The sequence below is a fragment of the Ambystoma mexicanum genome, chromosome 3q, assembly GCF_040938575.1.
Source record: "Ambystoma mexicanum isolate Mex_15411 chromosome 3q, UKY_AmexF1_1, whole genome shotgun sequence".
Taxonomy (NCBI): domain Eukaryota; kingdom Metazoa; phylum Chordata; class Amphibia; order Caudata; family Ambystomatidae; genus Ambystoma; species Ambystoma mexicanum.
This window is the reverse complement of record NC_090926.1, coordinates 468,599,872-468,617,180: the sequence shown is the minus strand read 5'-3', so window position 1 is coordinate 468,617,180 and position 17,309 is coordinate 468,599,872. Positions and strand designations below refer to the sequence as shown.

General features: G+C 50.2%; 1 protein-coding gene across 3 annotated transcripts in view; it reads right to left on the bottom strand.

The window, feature by feature from the left end:
• SLU7 (SLU7 homolog, splicing factor) overlaps positions 1 to 8,947 on the bottom strand; it is a 525,459-nt gene extending 516,512 nt beyond the window's left edge. The window contains exon 1 of one of the 3 annotated variants that reach the window (XM_069654248.1): positions 8,861 to 8,947. The gene's annotated coding sequence lies outside the window, so the exon portion shown is untranslated. The other 2 variants (XM_069654249.1, XM_069654250.1) reach the window with 2 other exon arrangements.
• Between the last annotated feature and the right edge of the window lie 8,362 nt (positions 8,948 to 17,309).

The window sequence follows — 17,309 nt, the reverse complement described above, 5'->3', positions numbered from 1 at the left end:
TTTTGCAGTACCTGTAATTGTTAATTATAGTTTGGTTAGCACCTAGGTACAGACTATTGCAATAGTCCAGTTTAGACTGTATGAGGGCTCTGGCAAGTGTGAGGCAGCTGTTGGTAGATAGGAAGCGTCTACTGGCCCTAATAAGCTTTCTGGTGTAGGTGGAGGCAGATGAGATCATATTAGTTGGAGAAGTTAGAGTTGACATCAAGGTAAAAGCCGAGAGTTTTCACACTTTTGGCAATAGGGATGGTGTGACCATCAATAATGATGTTGTTATAGTTGGGGTTGAGTTTAGACAGCTTACTGGGAGAGCCGACAAGGAGGAGCTCCGTCTTCTCATCATTCAGGCAGAGGCCACCACATGAAATGGGGATGGGGTCTGCTGCAGCTGTAGTAGAGAAGACCCGCATGGTTCTGTTAGCCAGAAATGATTGTATCCATTTGACGGCAGAGGGGGAGAAGTGAGCTGCGGTGGCCAGGAGGTTGCAGAGGATTTTGTGGTCGACCAGGTCGAAAGCCACTTAAAGGTCTAAGAGGAGTAGGATTGCGGCCTTGCCTTTATCTTTGATTTCATAAATCTGGCTTTTAAAGATCAACAAGGGCGGTTTCTGTTCGATGTTGACGTGTTCTTTATAGAACAGACCTACCTTTGGCATACAGTTCACCATTCACATATTTTCCTGGAACGTGATCAGTATAAATTCTCTATGCAATGGTGAAAATGTACTGCTTTGTTGTTCCACGGCAAGCACCAAAGCGCAATGTTACCTCAGGTGCGCCTGAACACTGGGATCATCATAGGGCTTGTAGATGTTAACAGGACCTCTGTATCAAACCCATGAATTATTAATTCAGCTAGATTTGCCATAATAATGTCTACAATGGCTGTAGAAAATAAGATCGCTTTAATGCCAATACCTCGGTTCCACTCTGGGTGTTTTTCGAGAGAGTGGCTACATCTACATCCCTGTCCCATTAAGACTCAGTGTCATGAAAGATCTTTGCAAATCTCACAATCTTAGAACAAACAGGAAGGTTAGGCTCCCATGGCCCTTTAAAATAGACACTTCCAGCAGACCCATAGCATGCAGCAGATTCAGATTATTTAATAGCAACTCAGTTCATAGCTATGTCGTTTACTGTGGGCATAGAAGATAGAGGTGGAGCATTCCGGAAAAATCAAGAGGGGGTGTCATAGGATTCAAAGCATCATACAGGCACCAATTTGTTGCAGGTCACCGATGTGATTTAGCAATCACTAAAGGGTCTTCAGCACCAGCAAGTACAACACAGAGTTCTTTAAATCAGATGTTTCAAGCCCAGTGGTTGTATGGTATATTAGTGTGCCTGGGGTAACCTCCAACGACTCACTGCATTTTTCCTTTTTATTGCCAATGTTGGACCCCATGGGTTGAGATTACCCTACCACCAACATTGTCCTTTAGATTTCGGCATTTACATACCATTCTTTCTAGACTCCCCACACATTTGACCAATGTGGATTTTCATAGAATCCCCTTCCTCTGTCATATCTAAAACCTCCATTATTTTTATTTCTATAGCACTTTCACCAAAGTACGATATAAAAATGGTAGGTACAACCCAGCACTGATTAAAGGAACATTTCAATTAAACATAGGCAAATGTATTTGTGGAAGCAGTGTGAAGAATATGTTCTGGGTCAGGATAGGGAAAATGAAAGAGACAGAGGGGCAAGGCATTATCCAGGTATGGGGCATTAGGTTCAAGAGAAGAGAAATGAGATGTATTGCATGGTGGAAAGGAACAACAAAGTGACATTTTAAGGATGATTAGAGAGAGCACTGAGGAAAATACAAGGAAACAAAAAAGAGTTGAGAGTTACGAAGGAGCATTCCCATGAAGACATTCAAAAAGTAAACATAAGCGGAAATGAGAGTGTAGAGCTGGCAGAGACAGATCAGAAATGAGCAAAAAATTGAGGGACTATAAAAAGTAAAAGGACAGCATTCTCATAATTATGACGAAGAGAGAGAGAAGCAGGAATACCAACACGAAGAGAGTAGCCACAGTCAAGACTTGACAAACAAAAGGGTAATGTGGATCAAGGTATAGTGACAAAGTCACATGTTGGAGGCTGGGTGATGGAATTAAGATGACATTGGGGGTAAGTGTGCAGCCACCCGCTCCATGATGCAGGCCCTTGAGGATGCCCCAAGCTCTCCTGTACACCACTAATCTTCGGTCCATAGTCCCCTTCAGGAGCGTAAATAACACATCTGGGTCGGGATGGGCTGGCCTGAGGAGATGGAAAAGTGTTGTAATGTGCACGGGCTCGTGCAGGGGCACTCGTGGAATGTTATAATTGTTCGGAGAGAACATTCCACGGTGGCCGTTGGCTGGAGGAGGCTGGGTAGCAGGCTGGTGGGGTCTCGTAAATAAATACTTATAATACACTTACTTGTGTACGGTGAGATTATATCAGTGGCGACGAGGATGTTACGTGACCCCGTTCCACGTGTGTGCTGGCCGGCTGTTTGATCCTGCTGCCTGCCTGCCTGCCCCGGCGAAGCCGCTGAGGACGCGGATTGAGGCTGGAATTCATCGGAGTTGCCTGCCGTCTACCCCTTTGTCAGGGCGGAGGTGGCCACAGGTGGGTTCCGCTGGTGGGCGTGCGGTTTCCCGTGGCGAGTGGCTGCCAGGAGCTCACCAGGGGCATCGCGAGTCGATTCTGGAGGCGGTTACTGGCCATCTTGTGAACCGAGGGGGAAGAAGCCGTGGCAGCAGGGCGACATCGTGGGCTGACTAGTCGCCATCAAGTATCGCTGTTTGGGGGTCCTGTCGGTGCCTCGGAGGAGGAGCAGTCAGCGAGCTATACGCCGTACGCAGGTTTGCATCCCTGCGTTGTGTTCGGCGTAATACACCGTATGTCAGCTGACAGCTCCGCCCCCGGCAGCGCATGTGCATCGCGCTGTTCACCGCTGCCGCTTGACGGAGGAAGGAGGGGCTGCGGTGGCGCTGCGCGGCGTATCCTAGAATCAGCTGACTGCTGCGGTTCAGTTGTTCGCAGGAGGCCGGAGCCTCATACAAACGCTGTACACGGGCACCTGGAGCTTGAGTGGCCACGAGGCATTTTCTACGGGCCACCAGACGGAATATTGGTGGTAAGGTCGAGCATATGACTGCTGTGGAGCACTGGCAAGTGAAGTGCATACGGTTTGGGCTGTGATTGGGAAGTTGGAGTTTAAATCCCTGGATTGAATGTGACTCACCCGGTACCTATTGACGGTTGTACTGCAATTACGTGTGGGTGCACGTGCACAAGGTGACAGTGAGGGATCATCTCAAGGGAACAGGAAGTCTGGAGGGTCTCACAAGGGTGGGGAAAAGGTCTTGTTGGGGGTTTGAGGAACAAGGATTTTTGCCCAGCAATGTTACATACCGCTGCAAGACCTCCGCCTGCTTTTCTGCCAAATCCTGGGGAGCCTGTTGCTCCTTGGGAGCAGTGGGTGGATGCCTTCAAAGTATATTTGAGGGCTGCTGGTGGGGCAAAGTTCAATGATGATGAAAAGGAGGCTGCATTGCTGAATTGCATTGGTACTGAGGGGTTGAGAGTTTTTCGTCACCTGCCAGGGGAGAATGTAATGGTTCAAGGGGGAGGTGAGGGAGAAATGGTTATTAGTGCGTATGAGACAGCTTTAAAGAAGCTACAAATGCGTTTTGGTAAAAGAGTTAACGTGGTTTTAGAGCGGTATAAGTTTTTCTCTAGGGCGCAAGGCTCTACGGAAGGCATAGATACTTATGTTACGGCACTACGTGCACTCATGGCTACATGTGGGTTTCCTGGCAATGGCGAGGAACACATAAGGGATCAGGTTATGATGAAGACATCTAATCAGAAAATAAGAGAAAGGTTATGGATAGAGAGTGATCCTTCACTTGAGAAGGTGTTGGAGATTGCCAGAGCAATTGAAGCTTCTAAGACCCGTGTACAAATTGTTACTGAGAGGGATATGAATAGGGAGATGGTGCATGCTGTAGTAGCAAGGAACAAGAAAGTTTTGGATAGGGCTGGGGTGCAAGGGACTAGAGCACCTAAGAGTAAGGAGGGGTGCAAGAATTGTGGCTGGTCAAGTCATACGGCTGATTCTAAATCTTGTCCTGCGTGCAATGTTGAACGCAGGAAATGTAAGCGTTTGGGCCACTTTGCACGTATGTGTAAGGGGCAGATGGTTGCTAGTGTGGCTTCAGAAGACTCTACCATGGTATTAGAAGGGACATCAGCAGGTGGCTCTAATCAAAGCGTCATATTACATGTGGAGGGAAGAGGGCGGAAGGGTCCATGGGTGTCGGTATTGGTGGATCAGCACCCTGTGGATATGCTGGCGGATTCGGGGTCACCTTATACACTGGTGGCCCCGGATGTGTATCAAGAAGTGTTGGGTAAGGATATTTCTACTTTATTGGCTGCAGACATCAAACCATGTGCATATGGCCAGAGTCCCATCGACCTACTGGGCTACAATTGGTCGAACTTTTCTTTCAAAGGGAGGCAAACCTTGGGTAAATTGTATGTGGCCTCAAAGGGCACAAATGTGTTGGGTTGGGATGAGCAGGCTGCACTTAAAATTCAGATTCACCCGGGTGAGAAGGAACCGGTTCTCAGTGTCATGGAGGGAGCTGGACAAAATGATATAATGGTTACTCCTACGGTGCTCATGAGTGAATTTCCCGAGGTATTTTCAGACACTCTGGGTAGGCTCAGAGGTTTTACACATCGTATTGTTTTGAAGAAGGGTGCGGTTCCCAAAGTACATAAAGTGAGGGGAGTGCCAGTAGCGGCGAGGGAGGCATTCAAGGAGGAATTGGCTAAATTGCAGTCAGCAGGGATAATTGAGCCCATTGAGTCCTCAGAGTGGTTGTTCCCCGTGGTTTTGGTTAAAAAGGGTGATGGGAGCATCAGAATGTGTGTAGACCTCCGGGAGCTGAATTCAAGCATATGGGTGGATCGGCACCCATTGCCGAATATTAATGAGTTTTTGTTGACATTAGGAGATGCCAAGTATTTTTCAACGTTTGATCTGTCAACAGCGTACCATCAAATTGACCTGCATGTTGACTCTAGACCACTTACTTCGTTTGTGACTCCGTTTGGAGCATACCGATTTTGTCGCATGCCATTTGGCCTTGCTTCGGCTTCTGCTTCGGCTGTCTTCCAAAGGTTGATGCAACAGATGTTTGGAGGGGTGGTGGGAGTCAGCTATTTTCAAGATGACATTCTGATCTGGGGCAGTAGCAGGGTGGAACATGATGCTAGAGTGAGGAGGGTCATGCAGATTCTTAAGGACAAAGGTCTGACTGTAAAGCTAACCAAGTGTCAGGTAGGTGTGGAGGAGGTCACATATTTGGGACATATATTGAGTTCACGAGGTGTGAGTCCAAAAAGGGAGTTGGTGCAGGTGTTGGAGGGATACACCAGCTCCGGTCAATAAGGATCAGCTAAGGGCCTTTTTGGGCCTTGCGGAGTACTATGTTAAGTTTATATCCAATTATGCAGAAAAAACAGTGGCCATGAGAGCGCTCATGAGGAAGTGTGTAAGATTTGCGTGGTCTCAGGAGTGTGCAGCGGAATTTGAGTTGGTTAAGGCGGATGTAGAAAATGCTCCTTGCCTGAAATCGTTTGACCCGAAAAATAAAACGGCCCTGACCGTGGATGCAAGTGAAGTGGGTTTGGGGGCAGTGTTGGAGCAGTGCATAAGTGGTGAATGGATGCCAGTGGCTTTTGCCTCGAGGACTTTGAGAGATGTGGAAACCAGATACTCGGTAATTGAGAGAGAGACTTTGGCGGTGTTATGGGCTTCAAAACACGGATCATAAACCGTTGGTGCAAGTGTTCTCTACCAAGGGAGTTATGGCAGTATCCCTGAGGATTGCGAAATGGTCAGTACAACTACAGGATTACAATTTTTCATTGCAGTATTTTCAGGGGAAGTTTAATGTTGTGGCAGACTGTTTGTCCCATTTGCCTATGGTAGAAGAGGGCAGTCAGACAGTTTTAATGAAAGAGGAAGACTGGCAGGAATGTCAGGTTGCTTGTGTGACGTCTGCGGTGGAGAAATTGTTGTGGGATCAGGAGTCTGAGGCTGATCTTGAGTTAAGGTGGATTAAGGAAGGTCTAGTGAAAGGTTGGCACACGGTTAAGGACAGGCCGGAAGGGAAAGGTTATGCCCAAGTTTTACATGAATTGGCCGAGGGTCCATGGGGTGTGTCTAGGGGAAGTAGGTTGATACCTCCTGTGAGTTTGAGAGGGAGAATAGTCGAATTAGCACATGTTGGTCATTTGGGTCGATCTTTGACTAAGAGGAGACTCAGGGAGGAGTACTGGTGGCCGGCTATGGACAAGGATGTTGAACAGGTGGTGAAAGACTGTCAGGCATGCTCTGTTAGCGATAAAAGCAAGGTACTCTATCCACAACCTATACATCCTGTAGAGGTGCCAGAACAAGTGTGGTCGAAATTGGCTTTAGATATCATGGGTCCGTTTGAGTGTTTAGAGCCTGAGTGCAGATATATGTTGGTGTTGGTAGACTATACATCCAGGTGGATCGAGGTGGCGGCGTGTTCCTGCGTCACAACTGATTCGGTTATTGCTTTCTTGAGGAAAATTTTTGATCGCGAGGGATTACCTGCAACTTTAGTCACAGATAATGGGGTGCAGTTCATTTCCAGAGCGATGAGAGAGTTTTTGGAACAGCATGCTATTTCCCATGTTAGAACAGCTTTGTACAATCCTTCTGCCAATGGATTAGTGGAGAGGGCCAATGGTACTATTAAGTCAGCTATAGAGTTAGCTTTGGCTAATGGTTTGGATTGGCAGGAAGTGGTGACACAATATCTGGCTGCATATCGCAGAACGCCAGCCACAGTTAAGGGTAGATCTCCATTTGAGCTTATGAGGGGCAGGAAAGCAGGTACAATGTTGAGAACCTTGGCTATGGGTGGTGGTGGGCCATGTGATATGGATTTGCAAGCTATTCATTGCAGCATTTTTGCGCGCCAGGAGGCCATGGGGTCTTCACAAAAGTTTAGAAAGGAGTTGAATGTTGAGCTTGGGGATGAGGTGTACATACGAAATCCCAGGATGGTTCAGAAAGGTTACAGCAAGTTTTTGCCCTCAAGGAGAGTTGTTAAGGTTGGAAAAGGCCATGTGCAATTGGAGGATGGTTCTGTTTGGAGTAAGAAACGGGTGGTGGTGGATGGTTGCAAACGCGGGGAGAGGGCAGGTGTGGAGTCTGATCGGGAATGTCACGGTACTGGGCTGGATTATGATCCTGTGAGTTCACAAGTGATCAACCTTGAACAGGAAGAGGTTGTTCCACTTCCACGTCCTGTGGGTGCAGAAAGGAATGTGGAGGGTCAAAATGTTTCTGATCAACAACATCATGTGGGACAAGAAGGGGGTCGTCTGGCCAGGAGGTGTGGCCCCCCTATAAGGTTTAGAGATTATATTTGTTAAACATGAAATTTACATTTTATGGTGCAGTGCATCCTGGTGGTCAATATTTATTTATCCATGAATGCAATTGGTATTAATGATAAGCTATATATGTATATATTTTATGTTCATGTTTCCATAGTTCCAAATGTTTGCGATGTATTTGTCACAGGTTATTAACAATTGTTTTATGTGAGGGAAAAGGATATGTCGTAATGTGCACGGGCTCGTGCAGGGGCACTCGTGGAATGTTATGATTGTTCGGAGAGAACATTCCACGGTGGCCGTTGGCTGGAGGAGGCTGGGTAGCAGGCTGGTGGGGTCTCGTAAATAAATACTTATAATACACTTACTTGTGTACGGTGAGATTATATCAAAAAGCAGGAGAGGGGCTTCCCAAAAGAGATCTCTCCCAAAGGTCATGAGACAGGTCCTGTAGCAGTACATTAAGAAAAATAGGAATGAAGTCACAAGGCCACAAAAGGGAGCTTCGGTGTTGATCCCCTTCACCACACCAGGAGTGGAAGTCTACAATGAGCCAGCTTTTTGAATTTACTAACTTCATGTCCCACCTGAATCTGGTCTCTTTTTTTTTACAATGAGGTAAAGATGCATGGGAGGCTGATTTAGGCCAAATAGTTACGTTATTAAGTGTGACCAGATGTGCAAGCCATAGCAAAGTAGATTTAGACAATGTAGGACAGTGACAAATCGCAGTACAGCACAGTTTTTGCTAGAACATAAGAACGTGCTGCCACACGCATGCAGGAGGGGTGCATCCAAGCGCAAATGATCCAACTGGCTACACAACCTTCCAAATACCATCTGCAACCTTAGTGTCTCATTCACAACAGCAGCTAGTCATAAATTATAGGATTACTGAACCAATACGTCATGCTCTCGTACAATGTAGTCTATCAAATGCCGGAGCAGTGCAGCGATTACAGTCTCACAAGGATACAGCGCTGCAAAGTGAAAGCCGGGACAGAAAGCAATGTTGATATGTACACCTTTCGGGATATCATCCTAGGTTACTGACAAAATATACCTGCAGAGAGGGTGCGTGCGTGTACCCTGTGCCAGTGCAATGGACGGTTGGAAATCCGGGATGCATATATGCCTATACAAGGTAATAAAAACAAAGTCTTAGGCCTGTGGGTTCACAGTGACAATCGTGGGGTTGAGGGTGACCCCCTGTGGGACCACAACATCCCCTTGTTAAAGTATGAGAAGGTCCTGCCGGGCAACGAGAGGAAAGAAAGAATACAATCAAACAAATAAGTACCCAAAGAATACAATCAAACAAAGAAGTACCCCGTCGGAGGAGGAAATCGACCTTCAATTGATAAACTTTGGTGACACGGGTAATAACTAATAAGCCCTTACGTTTTGCTGGCCCCTTAACAGCTGGGCAGTGTCTACTTAACATCCGAGAAACGGACCATAGCAACGCCCCACCCACTCTTCACGTGACTTTGGGCACGTACTCTACCATTCACGTAGCGTCCGACGTCATCGTTGTGATTTGCGCGAGCAATTTTAGTGACGCGAAGTCTTCGGGTTTGGTTGCCAGTGTGAGTGCTAACAGAATATTTGTGCGTTTGACTGGCTGAGGTTACAACATACAATTGACATTTTTTTCGGGATGCCGTGAAAGTTCCTGCAAGACACCAGATTGTGACGGGGGAACGGAACATTACATTTACTTTAAAAATCATGATCATTTATTCAACGTGAAACGTATGGAGGGCTAAGAAAAGGAACAGTGCAGGGACAGTGAGTGGTGGTGTTTAACTGATCAAAGGGGGATACTCGGGGAATTTAATGTTTGATGAGAGTGTGGTTCGGAAGGTGGTTTTAGAGGGGGTCCACTGGGGCTATCTGCGTGTGTTTCCGGAGAGGCACATGAGCTTGTGGTGTGGGTCTCCAAGGGGGATGGGGCCTTATGGTATTGGTCTAGAGGGAGGGACTGGGCATCTTGGTGGGGTCTGAATGGCTGGATGGGGGCATGCTGGTGTGGGTCTGGAGGGCAGGATGTGATCTAGGTGTAATTTATTTTTATTTATTTAAATTTTTATAATGCACCACACGCCTGTGGGCCTCGGAGGTCACAAAGAGCAAGAGTAAGTCTGCAGAGCAGGATGGGGCATCTTGGTGGGGTCTGCAACGGGTGGATGGAGGCTGTTGAGACTTGAGTGTGGTGTAGGCAGAAGAGGCCTCCGTCCACAAATGCCGCACAGAGAGAACCCAAAGTCACTCTCTGTGCTGCCGTTGAGGCCACAGGCGGAGATGTTCCAGTCCGGGACCGTGAACCTCTGGGACCCCAAGCTGCTGCAAGAAAATGCAGGTTAAGTACCAAGCAACAAACAGCAACCACAGTGTTAAGAATAAGGCAAAAGGGTCTTACCAAGGGAGGTCAAGGAAGAGGTGAGGAACCTACGGAACGGATCCGGGACCCACGTGGACTGGTGTATTCCAGAGGAAGTAGTAGTCTGCTTTCCGCCTGTTAGCTTAGTAGCCAGCTATGAGCTATGGTACAGGAAGCCCAAAGAGCCAAGTGCAAGAAGGAGAATCCGTGAGGTAATCCAAATAACAGTCCGTGATCGAAGCCAGTTGTATCCGGGTAACAAAGCCAAAGGGTTGATCCAAGAAGAGTCCAGTAGAACAAGCAAGGTCGATTCCGTGAGTAGCCAGTAGTCCAAAAGGTACGTAACGCCAAACAGGATGCAAAGCACAGCTGTGAAGCAACGAGCACCCGGGCTTCCTGTGTTCAAGTACTCGCGCTTCTGGTCACGTGGTGCGCTGCTGGGTCACGTGATGCGCTGCTGGGTCACGTGAATGGGCGAGCGCGGCACGCGACCGTATAGCCTCGCGACGCGGAAGTCCGATGTTAGTCCTTCGTGATCCCAGGCGCCAAGGCAGTTGCCAGTGTAAAAACGCAGGGTGCTCCTGGTGAAAGCGAGACATCCACCGAGGAGCGTGGACATCAATAGCAGGGACCCAAGACCGCTCCTCTGGGCCATAACCAACCCAATCCACCAGATACTGCAAGCGACCCCTGCAGAACCGGGAGCCCAGGATGGCCGACACCTCTTAAACATCAGGGGAAGCCAAGGACACCGGGGCAACAGGGACGCGCAAACGGGAAGGGGCTGGACAGGGCTTGAGTAGGGAGACGTGAAACACAGGATGGATTCTCCAAAACCCCGGGAGAACAAGACGGTAAGTGACAGGATTTATCACCCGGGACACCACATAAGGACCCACAAAACGGGGTAGGAGCTTCTTGCAACCCACTAGCTTCAAATGACGTGTAGAAAGCCACACCCGGGAACCCACCGAGAACCCAGGGGCTGACTGGCGCTTCTTGTCTGCCTGGGACTTCATGGACGACTGGGCCTCACAGAGATGCACCACGGTCTGGGCGTGGATCGAAGACAGGTCCCTAAGACAGGCGCTAGCTGCCGGATTGGTGGAGGCCGCGAGGTCAGGGATCGGCAATGTACGGGGATACTGGCCATAGAGGATATAGAAGGGGAAGAACCCAGTGGATGCATGGACCGTGTTGTTGTAGGCAAATTCAGCGTGCCGGAGGGCCAGCAACCAGGAGCACTGCTGTTGCAAGATCAGACACTGTAGATATTGCTCCATGGTCTGGTTCGACCTTTCGGTCTGACCATCCGTCTCCGGGTGGTAGGCCGAAGAGAACCGGACATCAATACCCATTAACTTGGTCAGAGCACGCCAGAAGCGAGAAGTAAATTGAGACCCCCTGTCGGAAACCAGGACAGAGGGCAACCCAAACAAACAAAAAACGGAATCAAAGAACAAGGTGGCCAAGACAGAAGCGGAGGGAATACCCTTACAGGGGATGAAGCGTGCCATCTTTGAGAATGAGTCCACCACCACCCAAATGCTATTGTAACCCTGCACCCGAGGTAGTTCTGTAACAAAATCCATGGTTAATGTGTGCCAGGGTCTCGGGGGCATGGGCAAAGGGAGAAGGAGACCCAATGGGCGTCCTCTACGGGTTTTACATTGTGTGCATATGGGTGCAGGTGTTGACATAGCAGTCCACGTCCCTCTTCATACCTGGCCACCAACGTTTCAGGAGAGACAACGTACGGCATTGACCAGGATGACCATTCACAGGGGCATTGTGAGACCATTCCAAGGCCATATTGCGTGTGTCAGCGGTGGGTAGAAATAGGCGGTCCAACACAAACGGGAGACCATCATGGAACACCGGATCCTACTCTGATAACTGGTCGGGATGGACGGACGCCCACTTGCGTACAGCGTCCAATAATGGAATTGAGGGGGTACAGAGACAGATTACCTTGGTGTTGTCTAACAATGTGTCGGGAAATACGGGGAGAGAAACCCCCCCCGGGAGAGCGTGAGAGTGCATCGGCCTTGCCATGTGCGGACCCAGCCCGGTGTCGTATCTGAAAATCAAAAGCCGCAAAGAAAAGGTGCCACCTCACCTGTCTGCTGTTAAGGCATTTTAGTAATGCCAAATCCTGCAGATTCTGGTGATCCGAGAACACCGTGACCCGATGCTTGGCGCCCAAGAGGTGGTGTCGCCACACGCGGAAAGTGTCCATGACCGCTAATAGCTCCTTCTCGGTCACAGTATAGTGGGACTCGGGGGGGGGGGGGGTAGTGAACTTACGTGAATGGAACGCAACCTGGTGCAGACGACCCGTGGACTGACATACCTGGGACAAGACGGCACCAAGAGCAAAGGAGGAGGCGTCTGCCTCCACGATAAAAGGGAGGTCTGAGTCAGGATGCTGGAGAACAGAGGCTATGGTGAAAGCGGTATTTAGTGCATCGAAGGCCTTTTGATGAGTATCAGACCAAAGAAAGGGGACATGAGGACTGGTTAGTGCGGTGAGGGGGGACACAATGGAAGAGAAACCAGAGATGAACCTTCTGTAGAAGTTTGCGGAGCCTAAAAAGGACTGAAGAGCCTTCACATTCACAGGAACAGGCCAGTCCAGAACCGCTTTAACCTTTGAGTGGTTCATGGATAACCCCCCGGGAGTGATACAGAACCCAAGGAAGTCAACGTTATCGACGTGGAACTGGCGTTTCTCTGGCTTGGCGTACAGAGAGTGTTTTTGTAACCGTGACAACACCTCACGAACATGACGCACATGTTCATCTAAAGACTGAGAGAATATCAGGATGTCGTTGACCACGACGTATACATCTAGAATATCACTCAGGATGTCGTTCATAAATCTCTGGAAGGTCGCCGGGGCCGTACATAGCCCAAAAGGCATGACTGCATATTTGTATAAGCCGTACCGGGTACAGAAAGCGGTCTTCCATTCATCCCCGGAACGGACGCAGACCAGATTGTAGGCTCCACGGAGATCCACGGAGATCCAGTTTGGTGAAGACGGTTGCGTGTGTGAGTCGGTCAAGCAAGGGCGTGATAAGGGGAATAGGGTACCGGTCTTTCCTCGTGACAGCGTTCAGTTGCCTGTAGTCTACACAAGGGCGCAGATCGCCTTCTTTCTTGGGCACAAAAAATATAGGGCTCGCTGCAGGTGAGGTGGACGGACGTATGTGTCCCAAACTCAAAGCCTTTCGGATGTACTCCTTAAGAGCCAGTTCCTCAGATGATGAGAGGGAATAAATCTGCCCTGAACGTATTATGGCATCAGGGAGTAGGTCGATGGGACAATCGTAAGGGCGATGTGGTGGAAGGGCCTCGGAGGAACCACGATCAAACACAGCCGCGTAATCCTGATATACTTGGGGAATGTTCGCCACCACTAATCCGACTATGTGTTCTGATGGTATTTCCTGCGGGTCATCTACCGTCAACTGAGCTATAGCCTGAGCGGGATTGTCACTGATGGTATCGGTGGGAAGACAGTAATGCTGGCATATGTCCGACTCGAAGTGAACCAAACCTGATTTCCAATCAATGAGGGGGTTATGTTCCTGAAGCCAAGGGATTCCTAGTATGAGCCCGAACTGTGGCATAGTGATGAGATCAAAACTTATGGTCTCCCTGTGTTTGGATTGTATAGTTAATAACAAAGGGGCTGTTTGCTGTTTCACTGGGCCTGATATCAAAGAAGAGCCGTCTACTGTGTGTACTGGTTCGGGCCTGGTCTTGGTCAAGAGGGGGAGATTCAATGAACGGGCCAGGGAAATGTCGATATAGTTACCCATCGCCCCTGAGTCAATTATAAGGGTAACTGGATGCGTGATCGACGCTGTGGGCTGTAGAGTGGCTTGTACATGGATGGGCCGGATGCGCCCGAAAGCGGGTATTGGGTTCGGGGTGTGACTGGTAAAGCTCGATCCCGTCCCCGGTGCTATGATCAAGCTATCCGAAAACCCTGTGGTTTGAGCTTGGGGCGACGTGGACATTCCTTAACAAAGTGACCTATAGTACCACAATAGTAGCAGGCGTTATCCACCCTCCTTCGTTCCCTTTCTAGGGGAGTTATTGGGCTCTTGATACCCCCGATCTGCATGGGTTCTTGAGAAGAGTCAGAGGAAGGGTGTGCCGTATGGGTGTGGAAGACTGAGCGAAACCTGCTTCCGCTCTTCTTTCGGACCTACGGGCGTCTACCTGAAGAGACAAGTCAACCAGATCCTGAAATGCGGTGGGTAATGAGGGAATGACTGATAAAGCGTCCTTCATGGGATTACTGAGGCCCCTATAGAATACCACCGCCTTCTTGCTCTCGGGCCACGAGGTTTCAGCGGAGAGCTGATTAAACCGGGTTATGAACTCAATAAGAGAACCCCTACCCTGATTCAAGTCCAAGAGTTCCAGATTCCGAGGCTGGACCTTATGACGGGTATCAAAGACCCGGGACATTTCAGTGACAGGGAGATCGAAATCATATAGGGCCGTGTGGTTATTCTCCAACAGGGGGTTGGCCCATGCAGCGGCCATGCCAGCCAGATGGGAAAGGGTGAACGCTGCTTTCATAGTGGAATCTGGGAAAGCCTGGGGTCGGCACAGGAAGTGTAGCTTACATTGGTTTAGGAAGGTCCTGAATTTCTTGGGATCCCCATGGTATCTTTCGGGGGCTGCCAACGGGAATGGAGTGGGTAATACCACGGGAATAGGGTTCTGAGGTGGGGGAGTCAGAGGCGGGACGGGTCGGGAGACAGGGAGCGTATCTCCGAATTACGCATCTGAGGGCAAAGGGTGTCTAACACTCTGTATGTTGTCAAGGTGTTGATGAATAGCCATGTTGGCTGCTGCCATGTCTGCTCGTAGCACTGTGACGGCTTGGACCATAGCAGTCATGGGGTCTTCAGCGTTCCCCTCCATTGCCTACACGACGATTGGCTTCACAGTCTGTTGAGACTTGAGTGTCGTGTAGGCAGAAGAGGCCTCCGTCCCCAAATGCCGCACAGAGAGAACCCAAAGTCACTCTCTGTGCAGCCGTTGAGGCCACATGCAGGGATGTTCCAGTCGGGGACCGCGAACCTCTGGGACCCCAAGCTGCTGCAAGAAAATGCAGGTTAAGTACCAAGCAACAAACAGCAACCACAGTGTTAAGAATAAGGCAAAAAGGTCTTACCAAAAGAGGTCAAGGAAGAGGTGAGGAACCTAAGAGACTGATCCGGGACCCACGTGGACTGGTGTATTCCAGAGGAAGTAGTAGTCCGCTTTCCGCCTGTTAGCGTAGTAGCCAACTATGAGCTATGGTACAGGAAGCCCAAAGAGCCAAGTGCAAGAAGGAGAATCCGTGAGGTAATCCAAATAACAGTCCGTAATCAAAGCCAGTTATATCCGGGTAACAAAGCCAAAGGGTTGATCCAAGAAGAGTCCAGTAGAACAAGCCAGGTCGATTCCGTGAATAGCCAGTAGTCCAAAAGGTACGTAACGCCAAACAGGATGCAAAGCACAGCTGTGAAGCAACGAGCACCCGGGCTTCCTGTGTTCAAGTACTCGCGCTTCTGGTCACGTGGTGCGCTGCTGGGTCACGTGAATGGGTCACGTGGTGCGCTGCTGGGTCATGTGAATGGGCGAGTGCGTCACGCGACCGTATAGCCTCGCGACGCCGAAGCCCGATGTTAGTCCTTCGCGATCCCAGGCGCCAAGGCAGCTGCCAGTGTAGAAATGGCCGTAGCCTGACAGAAGCTCTGTTGCGGACACGGCGCGCCCGTGCATGCGAGCCGCTAGGGAATCCACGTGAGTCCCGCAGAGAGGAGGGAGAAAAGGATGAACGGAACGGTGGGCGGGGGCGTGCCCTGGGGACAACATGATTCCGGGCCGTTACAGGTGTGCGTGTGACAGGAATCGTGACACAGGCACACTGGTGTTGATCTGGAACAGGTATGGAGCATCTGTTGGTCTGGGGGCTGGCATGGGTCAGCTAGGTGTGGGTTGGGAGGGTGGTATGGGACATCTTGGAGTGGGTGGGATGGGGACATCTGTATCTGGAGGTTGGGGTGGGTTTGATGGGAGGGACGGGACACATTGGTGTGGGTCTGGGGGGAGGGATGGTGCATCCTGGTTTGGGTGGGATGGGGACACATTGGTGTGGGGGGGATGGGTCACCTAGGTGTGCGTCCGGAGGGCAGGATGGAGGCACATTGGCGCCGGTCTGGAACACGTATGGGGTATCTGTTGGTCTGAAGGGTGGCATGGGTCATCTAGGTGTGGGTTGGGAGGGTGGGATTGGGCATCCTGGTGTGGATGGGATGGGGCATCTGGAGGTGGGATGGTGGCACATTGGTGTGGGTCTGGGGGAGGGATGGGGCACATTGGTGTGGGTCTGCGGGGAGTGATGGAGGCACATTGGTGTGGGTCTGGGGGGAGGTGTGGGTGCACATTGGTGTGGTTCCACGGGGAGGGATGGGGGCATATTGGTGTGGGACTGGGGCAAGGGATGGGGGCATATTGGTGTGGGTCTGGAGGAAGGGATGGGGCATATTGGTGTGGTTCTGGAGGGAGGGATGAATCATCTAGGTGTGGGTCTGGAGGGCAGAATGGGGGCTTCTTACTGTGTGGATGGAGGGATGGTGGCATCTTGGTGGGGTCTGCAATGGATGGGGGCACATTGGTGTCACTCTGGAACATATATGGTCTGGGGGTGGCATGGGTCATCTAGGTGTGGTTTAGGGCATCAAGGTGTGGGTGGAATGGGGACATCTGTGTGCATCTGGAAGGTGGGTTGGGGGCATTTTTTTGTGGGTCTGGAGGGAGTGGATGGGGCACATTGGTGTGGGTTTGATGGGCGGGATCAGGCACATTGGTCTGGAGGAGCCATGGGGGCATATTGGTGTGGGTCTGGATGGAGGTATGGGGGCACGGTGTGGGTCTGAGGCAAGGGATAGGGCATATTGATGTAGGTCTGGAGGGAGGGATGGGGTATATTGTTGTGGGTCTGGAGGGAGGGATGGATCAGCTAGGTGGTGGTCAGGAGGGCAGGGTGGGGCATCTTGCTGTGTGGAGGAGTGATGGTGGCATCTTGGGGGGGCTGCAATGGATGGGGGTACATTGTTGTCGGTCTGGAACAGGTATGGGGCATCTGTTGTTCTGGAGGGTGGCATGGGTCATCTAGGTGTTGGTTGGGCGGGATGAGACATCTTGGTGTGGATCGTACCAAGTGCTTATTTGTCTCTTACAGGGTTACTCAGGATTCTCTTTCTCACATTGTTACTGTTCCATTTTATCTCCTTTCTATTCCCCATCTTGTCGGTTTCACTGAGAGGAGTCTTTCCTGATGTATAACAATTCCCCGGTGGCCTCCCGGTTCTCTCGGGCTCCCTGTTACCTCTGGATTGGTAGGGGAACGTCCTGGCTCGCTCGGGTTCTTCTCCTTGTCTGCAGTTTGCTCCC